The 20,073-nt window shown below is 44.7% G+C and overlaps 1 pseudogene; it reads left to right on the forward strand.

Annotated features, from left to right (window-relative positions):
- Window positions 1-19,264, forward strand: part of LOC129852918 (centrosome-associated protein CEP250-like) — a 179,088-nt pseudogene extending 159,824 nt beyond the window's left edge.
- Window positions 19,265-20,073: the final 809 nt, after the last annotated feature.

Here is a 20,073-nt window from a genome sequence, read left to right on the forward strand (position 1 = left end):
CCTTCACACTCTGCTCTATGTACAGTAGAAGTTTCTCCTTCACACTCTGCTCTACGTACAGTAGAAGTTTCTCCTTCACACTCTGCTCTACGTACAGTAGAAGTTTCTCCTTCACACTCTGCTCTACGTACAGTAGAAGTTTCTCCTTCACACTCTGCTCTACGTACAGTAGAAGTTTCTCCTTCACACTCTGCTCTACGTACAGTAGAAGTTTCTCCTTCACACTCTGTTGGTGTGTCCCTCGTTCCCCTCCCTAACGCGTGGTATGTCCCTCCCTGGGCAGACGAGGGCTTTGACGCTTGGCTGTGGTCTGAGTTAATGTCTCAGGGAGAGAGGGCGCGAACTGGGCCTGGAATTTGATTAGCTGCTTCACCTGGCGGTAAACAGGCCATGGCCACCCCTCACACACACAGCTCTGATCCCATCACTCACGCCCCGGCGCCCCATCAGCCCAACGCTTGCCCCACTACACCATGCCACACCGCAAAGCACCGCACAGACAGAATTAGTGCAACGTCCTCTCATTAAATGTTCATGCGTGCCTGCTCAGATTAAATCTGACAGACACAAACACACACACGCATTACTCTCAAATGAGCACGTTTTTCACATTACATCACAAGATAAATGAAATTCCCTTTGATTTTGAAAATGTGAACAAGAGTGAAAACAAAGTTTACAGCATGTGGGGGGTAGCGTTGGCAGAGAGAGGTATCAAACATGCCAGTTTGAAAGTAGTGGTCGTTTAAAGACTGGGAGCCCCTGACTGACGGTGTGTCTGGCTGTGTGTGTATCAGGACCCCAGGTGGAGAGTCTGAAGGAGGCAGGGGAGAGCAGGCAGGCCCAGCTCAGTGCTTAGCAGGAGGCCAACACACACCAGCAGAGGGCTCAGCAGCTGGAGGCAGAGCTGACCAACCCCAAGGACACACTCAGGACTCTACAGCAGCAGGTAAGACCTAACATTAACACGTACAGCAAACCAACCAACAAGTTCCAACAAACAGTGTCCTGAAACGACAACACCTCCTCTACCCTGAGTCATTTAGGGCCTGTTACACTAGAGCAGGTATTCCCAAACTGGGGTATGTGCAATGTGGTCGGGGGTAAAAAAAACTCAATTTTTATCTTCCATTGGGGCTATACATTTGGGTGAGTTTTTTTCTCTCGACTGAATAGCCTCGTTTCACTGCCAAAAATACAATTAAACCATCTAGTGTTCAGCGAAATAACAACACAATGTCAAATACAGGTAGCCTAGTCAAATAATTAACATCCAATCACATTAACCATTACTCTCTCGTGGGAATTCCACTAACGGTCCGTAGCTGCTGCTCATGTTGGTATCTGTACTGATGGCGCAAAAGCCATGACAGGGAGACATAGTGGAGTGGTAACGCCCGTGCAAGCAGTTGCCCCCGACGCCACTTTGGTACACTGCAGCATTCACAGAGAGGCTCTTGCTGCCAAGGGAATGCCTGACAGCTTGAAAGACGTTTTGGACACTACACTGAAAATGGTTAACTTTATTAAAGCAAGACCCCTGAACTCTCGTTTATTTTCTGCACTATGCAATGATATGGGCAGCAACCATGCAATGCTTTTACAACATACAGAAGTGCGCTGGTTATCAAGGGGCAAAGTATTGACAAGTGTTTTTGAACTGAGAGACGAGCTTAAAGTTTTCTTTATTGACCATCATTTTCACGTCTCTGACCGCTTGCATGATGACGAGTTTCTCAGACGACTGGCCTATCTGGGTGATGTTTTTTCTCGCCTGAATGATCTGAATCTAGGATTACAGGAACTCTCCGCAACCATATTCAATGTACGGGACAAAATTGAGGCTATGATTAAGAAGTTGGAGCTCTTCTCTGTCTGCATTAACAAGGACAACACACAGGTCTTTCTATCATTGTATGATTTTTCTGTGTGCAAATGAACTCAAGCTTACGGACAATGTCAAATGTGATATAGCAAAGCACCTGAGTGAGTTGGGTGCGCAAATACGCAGGTACTTTCCCAAAACGGGTGACACAAACAACTGGATTCGTTATCCCTTCCATGTCCTGCCTCCAGTCCACTTATCGATATCTGAACAAGAGAGCCTCATCGAAATTGCAACAAGCGGTTCTGTGAAAATTGTATTTAATCAGAAGCCACTGACAGATTTCTGGATTGGGCTGCGCTCAGAGTATCCTGCCTTGGCAAATCGCGCTGTTAAGACACTGATGCCCTTTGCAACCACGTACCTATGTGAGAGAGCCCTCACTAGCATGAAAACCAAATACAGGCACAGACTGTGTGTGGAAAATGATTTAAGACTGAGACTCCAATACAACCCAACATTGCAGAGTTATGTGCATCCTTTGAAGCACACCCTTCTCATTAACCTGTGGTGAATTACTCCAAATTGTCGATGAACAAATAAGGTTTGATATGTAAGATGGTTAAATAAAGAGCTAAATTATTGATTATTATTATATTATTATTTGTGCTCTGGTCCTATAAGAGCTCTTTGTCACTTCCCACGAGTCGGGTTGTGACAAACTCACACTCGTTCTTATGTTTAATAAATATATTGTATAGTGTGTGTGTAGCAGGCTTAAATTGATGGCAAAAAACAACATTTGAGAGTGAGCTGACCCTGGTACTAGAGGGGGTACACAGCTGGAGGTTGAATGTTTGAAGGGGTACGGGACTGTAAAAAGTTTTGGAGCCACTGCACTAGAGGAACAGTCTTTTAACGCCACTTCGATACCAAAGTTAATTAGTCGTATCAGGTTAGGAGACTGATGTTAAGGTTAGGAAAATGGTTAGGTTTAGGGAAAATGCTCTCCTAGCCTGCCATGAAAATCACTTTGTATCGAAGTGGCGTGAAAAGAGGGTGTTGCATTACACTAGATCAATATATTGATTTGGGATAGCTAATGACCCAGTAGCCTTGCACTTTACCTTTCCTACTAGCAGGGACTTTGCTGATAACTTCTTTATTGAGAATTGTTTTGTTTTACATTTTTTAAATAATTTTATACAAATAATTTTTTATTTAAAAAATGTACCCCCTTTTTCTCCCCAATTTTTATCTTGTCTCATCGCTGCAACTCCACAACGGGCTCGGGAGGTGAAGGTCGAGTCATGCGTCTTCCGAAACATGACCCGCCAAACCGCGCTTCCTAACACCCGCCTGCTTAACCCGGAAGCTAGCTGCACCAATGTGTAGGATGTGTAGGAGGAATGTGTAGGAGGAAACACTGTTCACCTGACGACCCGAGGTTAGCCTGCAGGCGCCCGGCCCGTCACAAGGAGTCGCTAGAGCGCGTTGAGCCAAGTTAAGCTCCCCTGGCCAAACCCTCCCCTAACCCGGACGTCGCTGGGCCAATTGTGTGCCGCCCTATGGGACTACCGATCACGGCCAGTTGTGATACAGCCGTTAGACCGCTGCGCCCCTCGGGAGGCCCTTATTCCATTTTTTTTAAAGAACTCAGTTTGGCTTTACGCTTACTCTCGAAAGTTGTAATAGTAGAATGCACATGGTGCAATTTTGAAATTGGGTAGTGCATCATCAGTTCCTCTTGTCATCTTAGTCATTGCATATCTTACAGCTATTTATAACTTGTCAGAAATGTCCAGATCACCTAGCCCATGTCAGCTAACATTTTTTTATTTTGTTTTTTTAGCCGATATATATTGTTGTAATTTTTTGGTCACTCAAACATGGCATGAATACACATTAGACATGGCAAAATGTATAGAATTGCAAGACAATATGCTTTAAAACTGCAAAATGGTCTTTACACCCCATTACAAAATGTGTAGAATTGAATGAAATAAGCTTTATGTCACACCCTGATCTGTTTCACCTGTCCTCGTTATTGTCTCCACCCCCCCAGGTGTTGCTTGTTTTCCCCAGTGTATTTATACCTGTGTTTCCTGTCTCTCTGTGCCAGTGTATTTATCCCTGTGTTTCCTGTCTCTCTGTGCCAGTTTGTCTTGTATGTCCAAGCCTACCAGCGGTTTTCCCAGTTTCCTGCTTTGCCTTTTTCACCTTTTGCTAGTCCTCCGGGATCTGACCCTTACTTGTTTTCTGGACTCCATGCCCACCTGCTTGACCATTCTGCCTGCCCTGACCTCGAGCCTGCCTGCCCTTCGGTACCTCCTGAACTCTGAACTGGTTTTGACCTTTTGCCTGTCCACGACCATTCTCTTGCCTAATCCCTTTGGACTTATTAAACATCTTTAACTCCAACCATCTGCCTCCTGTTTCTGCATCTGGGTCTCGCCTTGTGTCATGATACTTTACACCTGCAAAGTTCTCTCCACCAACAAGAGGGGTGTGAACCGTTTGTCATGAACAGTGCTTGTGCCCATAGAAATAGACGTGGCGGGGGCGCGGGATGTTCCCCAATGCTGGAAGGGGGGCCCCTGAGTGAAAACATTTGGGGAACCCCTGTGCTAAATGACTAAAATGTAAATGTAGCCTAACCTTAGAATATTGCCTGTAAACGTGTGGTCGGTTGGTTGGCTGTGTGACTGTGGTTGTCTCTCTGTGTTCCAGCTGCAGGAGCAGGCTGATGCCAGCCGGGCACTGCGGGCAGAGCTGTCCCAGGAGCAGACCAGGCAGCAGGAGCTGCAGGAGAGGAACCAGGGGGCCAGAGAGAGAGAGGCCCAGCTGGAGTCAGAGAGAAACCAGCTCAGAACCAACCTGGAAGCAGCTCACAGCCAGGTAGAGTCAAACACTATAATTAATCAATAAGGCACCTTGGGGGTTTGTGGAATATGGCCAATATACCACGGCTAAGGGCTGTTCTTATGCACGGCGCAACGCAGAATGCCTGGATACAGCCCTTAGCCGTGGTATATTGGCCATAAACCACAAACCCCAGAGGTGCCTTATTGCTATTATAAACTGGTTACCAATGTAATTAAATGTTTTGCTATACCCGTGGTATACGGTCTGATATACCACTGCTGTCAGACAATCTCCATTCAGACTTGAACCAACCAGTTTATAATAATGTATATACAACTAGCACTCAACTAGACATGTGCAGTCAACAACTCAGCACTCAACCAGGTGCTTCCACACACATACTAATGTATCCAAAAGCTAGTGCTCAACTAGAAATATGCAGTCATTAAATTCACACATATTGCAAATGCATGTCACACTCACACAACAAATGTTAATCATAATGTAGTGTTTGTCTGTTGATTTATGACTAAAGGCAATATCCCAACACAAATAATTTAGTGTCAGTGAACGTCATGAATTAAACCTGTGCTTGCTGACAGTTAAAAGTTTCAAGAGGCATACATGTTGTTTTTCCATTCATCATGAGAGCGTCTTCTCCTCACATAGTGTCTGACTGAAGCCTGGCTACACTCATCTACAATCCACTCAGATTCCCCCTCCAGCCATGCTCGCAAATTGAATTCGTTTCCGTCCCTGAATTTGTGTTTCAAAAATAGTAATTATTTTTTAACCCCAAAGGAAGCAAGAGAAATGAGTCAGATCTGCACACGTCATGAATTTAGTGAAATAATAGTTTTCCACCAGCCAAAGGGATACAAGCCTGAAGCGCGGCAATTTACCAACTGTTCAGCTGCTAGGAAATTAAATTGAAGCACATAATTCATATCTTTAGAAAGTTAAATCAATCTGATCAAAAAGTTTCCCACTCAATTACGGCCTGAAATTAATCTCCTTAATCCCAATTTAAAATCTGTCATGCATATAAGTGCAGATCTCTCATCTATCTGCCCATCCATGTGACTTAATCCTGGAACAGAGAGCTAAAATGGCGCTGCGATTGTCAGATTTAGTCCCATCTATCTTTGAGCCTGATATACACACAGTGGCACACACACCTGATGGAAGCTTTGATAGGGGTGAGTCTGCTGTCTATCCTACAGCTGAGGGAGCGGGAGAGGACTGTGGGGTGCCTGCAGGAGCGTGTGGTAGAGCTGCAGAGCACCACCTAGAGGCTGCAGGAGGAACAGACAGCCTGCCAGTCTCAGCTGCGGCAGTGCAGGAGGGAGCTTGAGAGCAGGGCGGGCCAGAGCCACAGCCAAGAGGTCAGAGGTCACAGTCACATACTGTCCATATGTTGAGTGTATTTTGTGTGTAGTTTGGGACCCATGTTCCATGTGTGTGTTCTCTCCAGATGAGCGTCTTTCAGGAGACGGTGTCCAGGCTGAGGGAGTGTGTTGAGGATGCTCAGGCCAGCAGCAGGCAGGGGACCAGCAGCAGCACAACACAGCCTCAGAGAGCTGAGACTGGAGCTGGCCTCCACCCAGGCTTCCCATAATGAGAGCATGGAGCTGGTGCGTGCCCTGCTTACACACTGGTACTCTGTCAGGCATGTATTGAAAATAGTGATGTTAAAACAATAACATCAACTCTCAACTTGTTTTAGGTTAATGAATGTGGAGGAAATAATGTGTAGTGGGACTAGCAATGTATATTTTGTGTGGATGTTTGTTTTGTGGTGTGCGGCTGTGTGTGTGGTGGTACTGGTCAGATGGCTGAGCAGAGTGGTCATTTCATTGTCAATATCCAATAACCACTGATCTGGTTCTAGATCAGACACTGCCAACCATTAGGTCATGAACCAGATAGCCTCACATTAAATCCTAGACTGTTACAGCCTGTATCCAACCATTACACCATCACATGATTAGAAGTGTGATAGCTCAATCTTTCAACCTTATGTGTTGTATAATAGGAAAGGGGGTTATCTAGTGTAATATATACCCAGGGCTGGAAATGAACACTACACCCTTAGAATGCCTGGTCATTAGTGTGGAGCACACAGCCCCTCTGAAGTAGAGACTTAACCTCCACAGGTCGCACTGTACACTAATTGACCACTACAGGAGAGAGCAGGTTCTGTTGTAGAGAAAAGAGGTGTGACTTGTAGCAGTGCCCTTTCTGTGTGTGCGGGGCTGTATTCCTAAAGCTGATTGGATAATGAGACCTTTCTCCCAGACCCCCATAGATTCTGCATGTACAACACACACACACACACACACACACACACACACACACACACACACACACACACACACACACACACATACAGTTGGAAGTTTACATACACCTTTTCCAAATACATTTAAACTCAGTTTTTCATAATTCCTGACATTTAATCCTAGTAAAAATTCCCAGTCTTAGGTTAGTTAGGATCACCACTTTATTTTAAGAATGTGAAATGTCAGAATAATAGTAGAGAGAATGACTTTCTGCTTTGATTTCTTTCATCACATTCCCAGTGGGTCAGAAGTTTACATACACTCAATTAGTATTTGGTAACATTGCCTTTAAATTGTTTAACTTGGGTCAAACGTTTCGGGTAGCCTTCCACAAGCTTCCCACAATAAGTTGAGTGAATTTTGTCCCATTCCTCCTGACAGAGTTGGTGTAACTAAGTCAGGTTTGTAGGCCTCCTTGCTCGCACACGCTTTTTCAGTTCTGCCCACAAATGTTCTGTAGGATAGAGGTCAGGGCTTTGTGATGGCCACTCGAATACCTTGACTTTGTTGTCCTTAAGCCATTTTGCCACAACTTTGGAAGTATGCTTGGGGTCATTGTCCATTTGGAAGACCCATTTGCGGTTGGGATGGTGTTCTTCGGCTTGCAAGCCTCCACCTTTGTCATCCAAACATAACGATGATCATTATGGCCAAATAGTTTTATTTCTGTTTCATCAGACCAAAGAACAATTCTCCAAAAAGTACGATCTTTGTCCCCATGTGCAGTTGCAAACTGTAGTCTGACTTTTTTATGGCGGTTTTGGAGAAGTGGCTTCTTCCTTGCTGAGCGGCCTTTCAGGTTATGTCAATATAGGACTCGTTTTACTGTGGATATAGATACTTTTGTACCTGTTTCCTCCAGCATCTTCACAAGGTCCTTTGCTGTTCTGGGATTGATTTGCACTATCGCACCAAAGTACGTTCATCTCTAGGAGACAGAATGCGTCTCCTTCCTGAGCGGTATGATGGCTGCGTGGTCCCATGGTGTTTATACTTGCGTACTATTGTTTGTACAGATGAACGTGGTACCTTCAGATGTTTGGAAATTGCTCCCAAGGATGAACCAGACTTGTGGAGGTCTACAAAAAAAAATCTGATGTCTTGACTGATTTCTTTTGATTTTCCCATGATGTCAAGCAAAGAGGCACTGAGTTTGAAGGTAGGCCTTGAAATACATCCACAGGTACACCTCCAATTGACTCAAATGATGTCAATTAGCCTATCAGAAGCCTCTAAAGCCATGACATGATTTTCTGTAATTTTCCAAGCTGTTTAAAGGCACAGTCAATTTAGTGTATGTAAACTTCTGACCCACTGGAATTGTGATACAGTGAATTATAAGTGAAATAATCTGTCTGTAAACAATTGTTGGAAAAATGACTTGTCATGCACAAAGTAGATGTCCTAACCGACTTGCCAGAACTATAGTTTGTTAACAAGAAATTTGTGGAGTGGTTGAAAAATGAGTTTTAATGACTCCAACCTAAGTGTATGTAAACTTCTGACTTCAACTGTACATAGAGAAAAAGTTTGCAAAGACACCAACATTTAAACACAGAGTTTTGCTTAGAGGAACTGCCTCACATAATAGCCAAAATATAAATCACAGTTTAACTGAGATACTCATACAGTACAGAAATGTAGTAACACGTTTTCAAGTGAAAATGTGAAAATGTCTAAGAGGCTTTACGGTTCAAATAGTCTAAGCATTGTGTTTGTATTGTGACAAATCCGAAGCACTTTGTTTGTGTACACAGGCACATAAGAGCTGTGTGTGCTTGCTCTGCAGTGCCAAACCTCTCTACAATGTGTTTGTATGTGTGTTTAGCCGAGGGCACATCTCTGTGGCTCATCGCTGTGGTCTCACGTCATCCTCCTTAAGTGCTGTCAATGTTGCATGGTAACAGCGGCGCTCTGCCCTCTTAATTGGTTTAGGAAGAGCATCCTTGTCATTTTGCGGTCAGCAAACTCCGCCAGAGAAAATGAAGTGTGAGTTGCACCCTCCCCGCACAACCCGTCCCACAAAAAATAATGATTATGTGCAGCTGTGTGTATGTTTGTCGGTTTTTACTTTCCACTTTTAGAAATAATTGCTGGTTGCTCGGTGGGATCAGAGGAAGGGTATAATGATTGTCTCTGGCCGTGTGGTATGGCTGGGTTCTGGGGAGGGCTGGGGGAGAGCAACTCATTTCACACACCTAAATGTGAGTGTGTGTGAATGTGTTAACATTAGTGTGTTTGTACAGCATGTAACCTGTTTGTGGTGTCTATGTGCTTGATGTGTATCTACATACTGTACGTGTGTGTGCACGGCTGTCCTTTTGCACGGATTAGCAGGTGAACACAGCAAGAGGATGACCAGACTGGGGTTGTGATGCTGTCACACAGGGGTTAGGGGGAATACAGAGCTACAGTACTGCAGTTTGGAGCCTCCAGTCAGTCTCATCCCCACTCACACACCACTTTAATTGCCTTTGCTTCTTTCATCACATGTATTGCCTCTCCTCTGCATTGCGTGCTCCCTGGACTTGTGGAAAGGTCATTGTGGTGGGGATGTGAACACTGCGCAGCCTCCGTGTGTCCCAGCCAGGCAGAGGATAGGGCAGGGGATGTGGCTAGGGAGGACTGGTTACTGCTGGCCTTCACATTGTTCCTATAAAGAAAAACTTGTATTTTATGTTGACCAGTTCTTTGATGTAGTGGCTCAACATGACAGGACAATGTTACTAGAGTTCACTACAATGTAATTAACTAATGAACTATCGTTTCCCAGTTTCCTACCTGGGCAGGGTTATGGGAAACCCTCATGAATATACATTGCATGTTGCTGTGACTCATCATTCATCATTCATTTAAAAGGTCCATCAGTTTTCAGAAATGACAACAAAAATGATATTAGGAAATGCCAATGACAGGTATCATCCCTCTCCCACCTAGACTCGGTCCCGTGAGGGCAGGCTGGCAGAGCTGGGTGCCCAGCTGGGGAGGTCTCAGCACTGGGGCCAGGAGCAGCTGGTAGCCCTGGAGGAGGAGGTGGTGCTGATTTAAGGTGGAGATGGCTTCTCTCAGGGAGAACTACCATGTCAAGGTGGCCCAGGTCAGACACACACTTACACAATGGGTTCTGGGGACATTCTGGTAGGGTTTATGACTAAGGATAGGAGGTTTTGCTGACCATGTGACCTGATCAGGAAAAACTCTGGGCCCTTATAATAGCCTTACCGCCTAACTGTGTAACTAGGCCCAAAGTTTTCCTGATCAATTGATGTGCTCATGAAAACCTCTTGGCTCTAGTTATGACACATATCCTCACACTTTGGCACAGAAAGGCCAAACAGCATAGTTAGTAATCACCTCTCAATGGAAAATGAGCTGCATAGCCATTAGGATGTGCAGTAGGGGTTTGTTCATGTGTCTCTGTTCAGGTAGATGCCTTACACTCACAGTGCGATTCCATGGAGCACAAGTACAGCACAGCAGCTAATGAGGTAGTGAACCCTTAAAACCTCCAGATATGTCAGATAGACACTGTTAGAGTTGTAGACTCTCATTACCTGCTCTCTCTCTCCCCCCCATTTCTCTGTCTCAGATGGAGGTGTTGCGCCAGTCTCTGGGTAACGCTCGTTCAGACAGTTCTCTTCTACACAGGGAGAGTGAGCTGGTGGTAACCAACGTCAACCAGTGGGTGAAGGAGCAGAAGTAAGAGCATACCTAACTCCACACACTGATGCCCAGTCACATTCTACTCTACATTCACTAAGCAGCATTAACCCTGTCTTAACCCTGTCGACAGGCAAGGCAATGAAAGACTGAACTTCAAGATCAAAGACCAGAGCAAAATGATCATCCATCTCACTGCAGAGAAGGAGTAAGAGCTTTTCCACACACATCCAGCCTACCCTGTTGTTCGACTAAATTGTGCTATGCTTAAGCAATAAGGCCTGAGGGGGTGTGGTATCTTGCCAATATACCATGGCCAAGAGCTGTTATTAAGCAAGACGCAACGCAGAGTGCCTGGATACAGCCCTTAGCCGTGGTATATTGGCCATATACCACAAACCCCCGAGGCACCTTATTGCTATTATAAACTGGTTTCCAACGTAATTAGAGCAGTAAAAATAAATGTTTTGTCATATCCGTGGTAAACGGTCTGTTTATAAACTGGGTGGTTCGAGCCCTGTATGCTGATTGGCTGACAGCCGTGGTATATCAGACCGTATACCACGGATATGACAAAACATGTATTTTTACTGCTCTAATTACATGGTAACCAGTTTATAATCGCAATAAGGCACCTCGTTGCGTCGTGCCTAAGAGCAGCCCTTAGCCGTGGTATATTGGCCATATACCACACCCCCTCGGACCTTATTGCTTAAATATACCACGGCTGTCAGCCAATCGGCATTCAAGGCTCAAACCACCCAGTTTTTAATTATGATTAGGTCCCCATGTTTAGAGCACTGGTTAGCAAGTGTACAGGCGTTAGATGGCTTTAGATTAGATGGAGCAGGGAACATGCTATACTTGTAACGGCTGTCATCTGGAGGAGAAGAAGAGGACCAAGGTGCAGCGTGGTAATTGTTCATCTTGTTTAATGAATTTGAACACTCAAAATACAAAAAACAACAAATGTGAAAAACCGAAACAGTACTGTCTGGTGCAGACACACAAAGACAGAAAACAACCACCCACAAAACCCAACACAAAACAGGCTACCTAAATATGGTTCCCAATCAGAGACAATGAATAACACCTGCCTCTGATTGAGAACCATATCAGGCCAAACACAGAAATAGAAAAACATAGATAAACAAAAATAGACTGCCCACCCCAACTCACGCCCTGACCATACTAAATAAAGACAAAAACAAAGGAAATAAAGGTCAGAACGTGACAATACTTGTGAAATAAGTGTAAATGGAGCCACCCGGGAGTTGTGACCCGGTTTATTAACTGTGTGTTCAGTCACCTGCAGAAGAGTGTGGAGGGTCTGCAGGAGGAGATGAAGAGGCTGAAGGCTGAGCTGGAAGAGAGCAGGATTGAAGCCGAGAAGTTCAGGGTACGTACCATACACAGTTACACACACTGGATAACACTGTCAGACCTCCACACATTTACAACCCTGATATACTGTAATATAACACCAATTGAAGAGCATTGTTCCTTTTTATTGAGTAATGTCACTTGTTTTTGTATCAGGCCTCTCAAGCCAGTATGAGTGGCCAGCGCAGTGCCCTGACCAGGCTTCCCGTCCAGCTGCTCCACACAGAGTGAGTACTGTACTACTGGCACTGACCTGAGACACTGGATCAGTGGGCTTGGCTCTAGTCCATCCCCTGGCAACTTCCCAGTTCTCCAGGAACAAGAAGCAGCAGGTCCATACGAGGCTAATGACTACATGTCCTCTAAATCCTCACTAGTTTCTTTGCTTGGGCTCTAGAGACAGCGTCAGTGACAAAGCAGTGACTTCCCGGACTGAGTGAATTCCTCTCTGTGTTTCTAGAGTAGAGCTGAAACGTGTTGGTGATTGTTGCTATTGACCCATCTCAGACAGTATTGGTTAAGAGCGGGAGCCCGTCTAACTCATAAGAGCTATTGGCAGCCATGTTGATTTCTGTTGTTCTGGGATTAGCATCTGTGTTTCTGGGGGCTAATGGTCCGTGTCGTCCGGCTGTGAAATCAGTGGCCTGAGAGCCTCTGAGAAGCCTGCAGATTGGTGTTTCAAATCCCCACCCCTTTCTAATGCAGCCCAGCCTGTCTCAGCCACTCTCTCCATCTCCAAGAGTAGAACAGTTTCGCTGTTCCGAGTTCCCCCTCCGCACCCTGGGTGACCCCCACTGCAGTCTCGTCACGCCAGGGCCCAGACGCCACCGGCCCTTCCTGCCCCACAGGACCACTGCAGCTTGTTAACACCGAAGATACATTTGTGCAGTCAGGCGGGAAATCCTAGAGGTGGCTATGGACGGTGGTAATCAAAGGCCTGGTGCTCTGACACTGAGGACTGGAGGGCTTAGAGATGACCTCTAGTCTAGCCTTCTATCAGGTTTCGTTCATCCCACCTAACGGAGGGACGGACAGACAGAGCCATCCAAGGACACGGTCTCCTCTCCTCTGGGCCAGTCATGTCTGTTTTCAGAAACTAGTCTAGACAGACAGACGTCACCCACACATTGCCATGGTAACAACTATATCTTTTTCAAATTTAACTTGCATTTTATATGCGATGCTGAGAAAAGGCGATTTATTGGTGAAATTGTGTTCCATATGGTTGTTTGACAGTTGAAGCCTTCTCATTTTGCGCTGCCTATACCACCTCGCTTTATAGTAAGCCAGTCTTGTGCTCACTGGCATTTCCCTGTAATGCGTTCCCGTCTTATTTCCTCCTAAATTGAAATGTGGTAAAGTTAGGGCTGATTGAAGGGATTACTTTTGGTGAGTGTGAGATAGGAGGAAGAGACTAGGCTGGTTGTGTGAACCCAATCAGAGCCCTGTGTTGACTGTGCTGATTAGAGGCTTCAACGGTTCTGCCTGCGGTTACGGAACCCCTACCTGTCCCAGACCTGCTGTTTTCAACTCTTAATGATCGGCTATGAAAAGCCAACAGATTTATTCCTGATTATTATTTGACCATGCTTGTCATTTATGAACATTTTGAAAATCTTGGCTCTCTCTAATTTTCTCCTTCTCTCTTTCTTTCTCTCGGAGGACCTGAGCCCTGGGACCATACGTCGGGACTGCCGGGCGTGGTGGCTCCTTGCTGTCCCCAGTCCGCCTGGCCTTGCTGCTGTTCCGGTTTCAGCTGTTCTGCCTGCGGTTATGGAACCGCCACCTGTCCCAGACCTGTTGTTTTTCAACTCTTAATGATCGGCTATGAAAAGCCAACTGAATATTATTCATGATTATTATTTGACCATGCTTGTCACTTATGAACATTTTTGAACATCTTGGCATAGTTCTGTTATAATCTCCACCCGGCACAGCCAGAAGAGGACTGGCCACCCCTCATAGCCTGGTTCCTCTCTAGGTTTCTTCCTAGGTTTTGGCCTTTCTAGGGAGTTTTTCCTAGCCACCGTGCTTCTACACCTGCATTCTAGCTGTTTGGGGTTTTAGGCTGGGTCTCTGTACAGCACTTCGAGATATTAGCTGATGTACGAAGGGCTATATAAAATAAACTTGATTGAACTTGATTGTAGTGAGTGGGATCCATTCTATCCCATCATTCCCTGTGTTTGCTCTGATAACGGAAACCTCAACACTCATCATGTCCCTAACCTCATCCTCATGCTGTCACTTACAGCACACCACACTGATCTCTCTCAAACCTCTTATGCAAGGTGGGTAATGTACCAAAAGATCCTTTAGAACTTTAAACCTGCTTTGAAAGAACAGTTAGCATGCTTTGGGAAAAAATCACTGGTTGGCTGAGTGTTAAAAAAACATTTAAAAAGTTGCAATGTGTAGTTGAGGAGCACTGAGGCATTGAGGATGGACATTGCTCTGGAGAGAGTACCGTACGCTAATAAGTGTGTGTGCGTGTATGCGTGCGTGCTGCCTGGCCTGATACCAATGGAGGGCAGATGCAAACTCAGCCTATAAAGGCCCACTGGATGACTGCGACTTCACTCAGCTAATGTTCCAGGACATCCAGGAAGCCTGTAGGGAGCTGGGAGAACACAGAGGACCTCTAAAAGCAGCCGGAGGGAGGGGGAGAGAGAGCGAGAGAGAGTAAATACAAATAAATAGATAAATAAGTGAATGAGAGGAGCAGAGGGAACAGTTGTCCATTCTCGTGCACGCACCGCGTTTGTTTATTTATGGTGTCTGAGGGCCTGAGCAGGGCTGATGGGGGGGAGGAGGAGGATGCTGGGGAAGGACACTGGGCCTCTCCTTCCTTACGCATGCCTGGCTCTGCTCCCCAGCTTTCATTAAGTGTCATTACCAGGGCTTTCAGCGCTAGAGCCAAGCTGAGACCTGACATCCACTCCACAGATATGTGTGCATATGGATGGACTGCTGATCCTTCTTATCTGCTACTGAGGAGGGAGAATTAGGCCAGGGAGAGGGGAGGAGAGGGGGATGCAGCCATATCTGACTTTAATGGCCAGAATATAGCTATTACTTAAATGAAGGACAGTATTCATGCCTGATTTGTTGTCATGAATATGTCATACGGGTCGGGTTATCCACATTTAAAGTGTTTGTAAGGGCCATGTACACTGCAGTGTGTTGTAGATCAGGATGACTAGGATGCATATCGATACAGTTACATATCAGGATATTCTAGTTGGCTGTAACTGCACCAAAACACCAGTATTTTTCCTTCATCTTTTTAATGCGGGAGCCCAAAAAAAAAAAAAAATTGGACTGATCAAAACTCGTTTTCTCATGACTTTTGTCACTGCAGCAGACATATGGTGAGCAATACGATTGGAACATCAAATCACAGTAAAATCACAAATACCGAATCGCAACACATAGAATCGCAGTACATATTGTACATACGTATCGGCACCTAAGTATCACAATAATATTGTATGGTGAGATGCCGGGCCATTCCCAGCCCTAATGGCCAGTAGCAGAAATAAAGGCATGCAGCTGATGTGAGATGTGCATTTCCTTCTACGCGTGGTGTTCATTATCAATGTCCCTTTCCAGTTCACTTCCTGTTAGAAGGCCGGCTGATTGATGGCTTGTACTGTTTATTTGGATATCAGCGAATGAAATATTCATGTCGTACGCTTTCCCAAGCAGAAGTTATCTAGATGCAGCGTAAATGGTACTTGGGATTAGATTTTCACAGCAGATTGCTATTATTACAGGAGAAAAAGGTGAAAAGAGACTGTGTGAGCAGTCGTTTTCCTAGGAGGCAATCTATTTCTCTTCCACTCAGAGCACCGGAGCGCTGGACCAGGCTCTTAATGCGCGGGAGAGAAAGTGCTTTGGTCTGCAACCTTTCACACCTTCACCTCCCCTTTATGTGATTGAATAGTTAATAACTTTGACTTTCCTTTGAAAGCCTGTGACGTGGCACCTACTGAACGACCTGTTGTCTGGCCGACACACCTGTCTATTGCTCTGTCTGACTGACTGCCTGCCTGCCTGACTACATGTCTACTTGGCCCAGATGCCAGATTGTCTGATAGCCCACCTCTCTCCCACAAGCCCTCTCACTTTCAAGCCTGTCCCTCGCCCGAATTACCACCTAGCTTATCTGTCTGCCTTAAAGGAGCCTGTACATTATCAGAATTTTGATGGAAAGGGGTTTGGATTGCTTACTCTTCTCTCCTTCCTTCCTCCCTCAAGACACACACACACACACACACACACACACACACACACACACACACACACACACACACACACACACACACACACACACACACACACACACACACACACACAGGGAGCTCATTAGCGCACCCCGTGCTCACAGCTCCAGCAGAATGTGACCTTGCCTAATTGTGCGCCACGCTCATTTGTTCTCCCTGCATGATGTGGCGATTGCTCATTTATTCTCCTCAGGGCTCCTCTCTCACATTAAAATTATTGACTTATTTCATTCACTGCACATTTGCCAAGCTTTATTTGATAAGCTCATTTCCCTTGGTGCCCAAAATCCCCCCTGTTCCCATGTTTTAAAAGTTCTAATGTTCCCAATGCAGATTATTATTCATACTTGTGATTGTTTCTTTGTCTAATTATCTGTGTTGGAATATTTTAGCATCTGTGAGCCTGTTTATCCCGGCGGACTGAAACGGCACAAAAGGGCACAAATTAACGATGCGTCTGGAATAGCCGAGGTGCCAGTTGTGTACACAAAGCTGGCAGACGCGGTCAACAAGAAGCTTAACAGGGATTGGGACATCGTGGAAGGTTTACCAAAATAAGCAGACTGAATTTGCATTTGGTTCGAGGGCTGTTGATGAACAGAGCCATCAAGATTTGGTCCATCAGGTAATGAGACAGGCTCTGTTTTGACGTGGATATATGCAGCGAGGTGTAGCTAAACTAGTTGTAGTCAATAGAGGGCATGGTTAAGGTGGGTAGTGCAGATCCACTCCATTCTGACCCATTGAACACCATCAGCCCTCTCCTCCCCTACAGTGGGGAGACCCTCCCTGCCCCAGACCAAGAGGAGAGTTCTAGAGAGACTCAGCCGTTTAGAGAACAGAGCCAGTACCAGAGCAGAGATGGAGACAAGCTGGCAGCAGGAGACCTGTTCAGTAGTGTACCGGTAGGTTAATACACTGAAATGGATATCAACTCACCAACAGAGGACACAGAGGGATAGTATTAGGTAGGGGAATGATTGGCAGTATTTCTGCAGTGGGAGGTGAATGATACCTCGTGAGTCATGTATTAACAGTAATTCTCTGGATAATATTCATGATGACAAATATGCAAAGTTAAGGTCCATGGTGATGCCAACATACCAATAGTAACACTGAGCTCTGAGGCTGACTATTGACGGTATCTTATTTGAATAATCTGTTTCTGTCTGCCGCTGCTCTGTCTCAGATCTGCTCTGACTGCGACAGGAGCCTTGAGTGGCCAGAGCGACAAAATGTGGAGGAGGAGCTCTGGCTGCCAACCTGCATCTGTACTAGCCCCAGACGCAGCCTGTGTCTGCCTGGCAGGGAGGGGGGGCCACGTTTGCTGCTGAGGTGGCCAGAAGAGTGGCCCTTAGGACCCTGGAACGCAGACCCCTGCCATGTGGCCACCACCGCTGGAGCAGACCCGCTCTCTCAGCTGGGACGGGCCACGCTCTACACATCTCAGGGAGGGACACTGGTGGGTGCTAGTATGAACCAGTGAGAAGGGAAGTACAGGTAGTTATTATAACTCAAGAGAATACAGCACACAAATATTTATGATTTTGTAGCTTGATAGATATGAATAAATGATTGTATTATATTTAAGATTATTTAATGACAATACTAAACTTGAATAATTTAATGTCTTTGGTATTTTCAGTATATATTTTTTCAAAATCTTATCTTTGTGGCACAATATGTTCTCTTTCCTGTGTTCAACAGAAAATTTGTTGTGAATAAGTAGACAATCATAATGTAGGAGTAATGGTAAGAGATTAGAATCTTACCTGTACAGTATCTGGGTCCTTCCACCAGTTCGGTGCCTTTTTTAGAAGTGTAACTTGTGATTTCACAAAATGTTGACATTCTATCCTAAAGAGCACATGTTCAACTTCATAAAAAACACATGTTGCCATTCCAATAGGTTAATTCTTTTTTTTAAAGACTATAGTTAGTGCCTATTAAGTGCCGAATAAAGTATCAGGGTTGACCTATCAGGGTTGACGATCTCGTCTTAAATCAGCCATTAATCCTCTCGTGACAGGGGGAATGGAAGCTTGTGTGCAACAGGAGTGGCAATTGAATGCAAGTTTCACAAGAAAAAAATCGAATTGCTAAAACATTTCTAGCCTATCAATGGGTAACAGGGTTATTCGTGTTATGCTTGACCCGTTAGTTTTCTATCACAAAGCAGAAAATGGCCAAACAAGTTTTTACACTATGATTTGACTATTTGATGTTCAATGTTTCTTTTGAAAAATACATTTTAAATTAATAGTTTCACCATATTAAAACTAGAGGGTTGACCTTAAAATGAGGGACAGATGTAAATGAATCACTAATCAAATGAAATAAATATATTCTTCAGAACTGACTTAAAATACCTAGGGATTTACAATGATGGAGAAATGTTTGGATTAAGTGGTTTGAAGTCTTCCTAGAAGTGACACAGGGTTGGCAGAGGGACATGTCAAAATGCTGAATTTAGCAAGCCTTTATTCATATTAAAGATCGGATTCATTGAATTCTCCATGCGGTCTATATTAAAGGGCACTTCATTGAATAGAACAGGCTTTTAAAATCAATATTGGTGCACAACTCTTCGTGGAACAACCCATCTGGTGAATATTTGTATCTATCCATTCAGGGTTTTGAGTTACATTTACATTTTTATAGAAACCTAGAAAGAATTAGAAAAAAGTGTCCAGCCTTTTATTGTGGTATGAGAAATAGTCCTGCTTATTTCTGAGGTTGTCAAATGATGAGTTGATGTCTAGATCAAAGTCCTAAAAATGTATTGGGGGGGGATTTCATGTTTTCAGTCACCTAGAGCAATACATCCTTGAGTTCATGTAAATCCTAATGAATTGTGTACTACGAAGTCTTTGTGGCCAAATAAAAGTCTGGTTATGGGTTTAGATGCCTTTACAAGTGTCCCTTTGTTCTAGCACTACTCTATTCATCATGAGTCGGCTGTGTGAATCCAGGCATTGCTGCAGCTTTGAGAGCAACTCTGAGAGTTCCATGCCCACCAGCTTTCAATAACTGGGGATGTCGGAGCTTGACAGTAGAAAGTATTTTTTTCTAACTAGAAGAAAATAAGAGCCCTAAGCAATGGTAGATGAGCTGTTAGTAAGCACACAGTCCACTGGGAGAGAGACATGGCAGCATACTATACATAGTGCAGTGGAGAAGGATAAAACGGGCAATACTAGCAAGACTGGAGATTAGATCTTCATTCATTGATAGAGGTCAGTGGTTTTATTTTAACATAACGTTATATATATATATATAGACAAAAGTAAATTAAAATTACATTTTATCGATCTAGTTAAACAAAAGTGAAATGTAATACTATTGTTTGCAGATATTAAAGATATCCCAACTATAGTGCCCCCCAATACAGTAATAAACCATGCCCATCATTGTAATGATCCACACCAGCATGCAGGGCGAACTTCAGAGGAGGTGTGTTCACAGGGAAGTTATGTGTCCTAAAGAGGCCCTAGTCAGTCAATGGGGTCGAGCAGTGGCTGTTGTTCACTGGCAGCCTGCTAGGATTAATCCCAGCCTTACAGGAAGACACCATCTTTTTCTGCCTTGGTCAGATCAATAGGCAACATTCTCTCCAGCACAGCAGTCAATACCCAACACTTAAGGTGTCTAAGGAAACTAAAGAATGCCAATAATTGTTATTAATGCCTAGGATTTCCCCAAGTACTGCATT

This window comes from Salvelinus fontinalis, chromosome 4, assembly GCF_029448725.1.
Source record: "Salvelinus fontinalis isolate EN_2023a chromosome 4, ASM2944872v1, whole genome shotgun sequence".
Lineage (NCBI taxonomy): Eukaryota > Metazoa > Chordata > Actinopteri > Salmoniformes > Salmonidae > Salvelinus > Salvelinus fontinalis.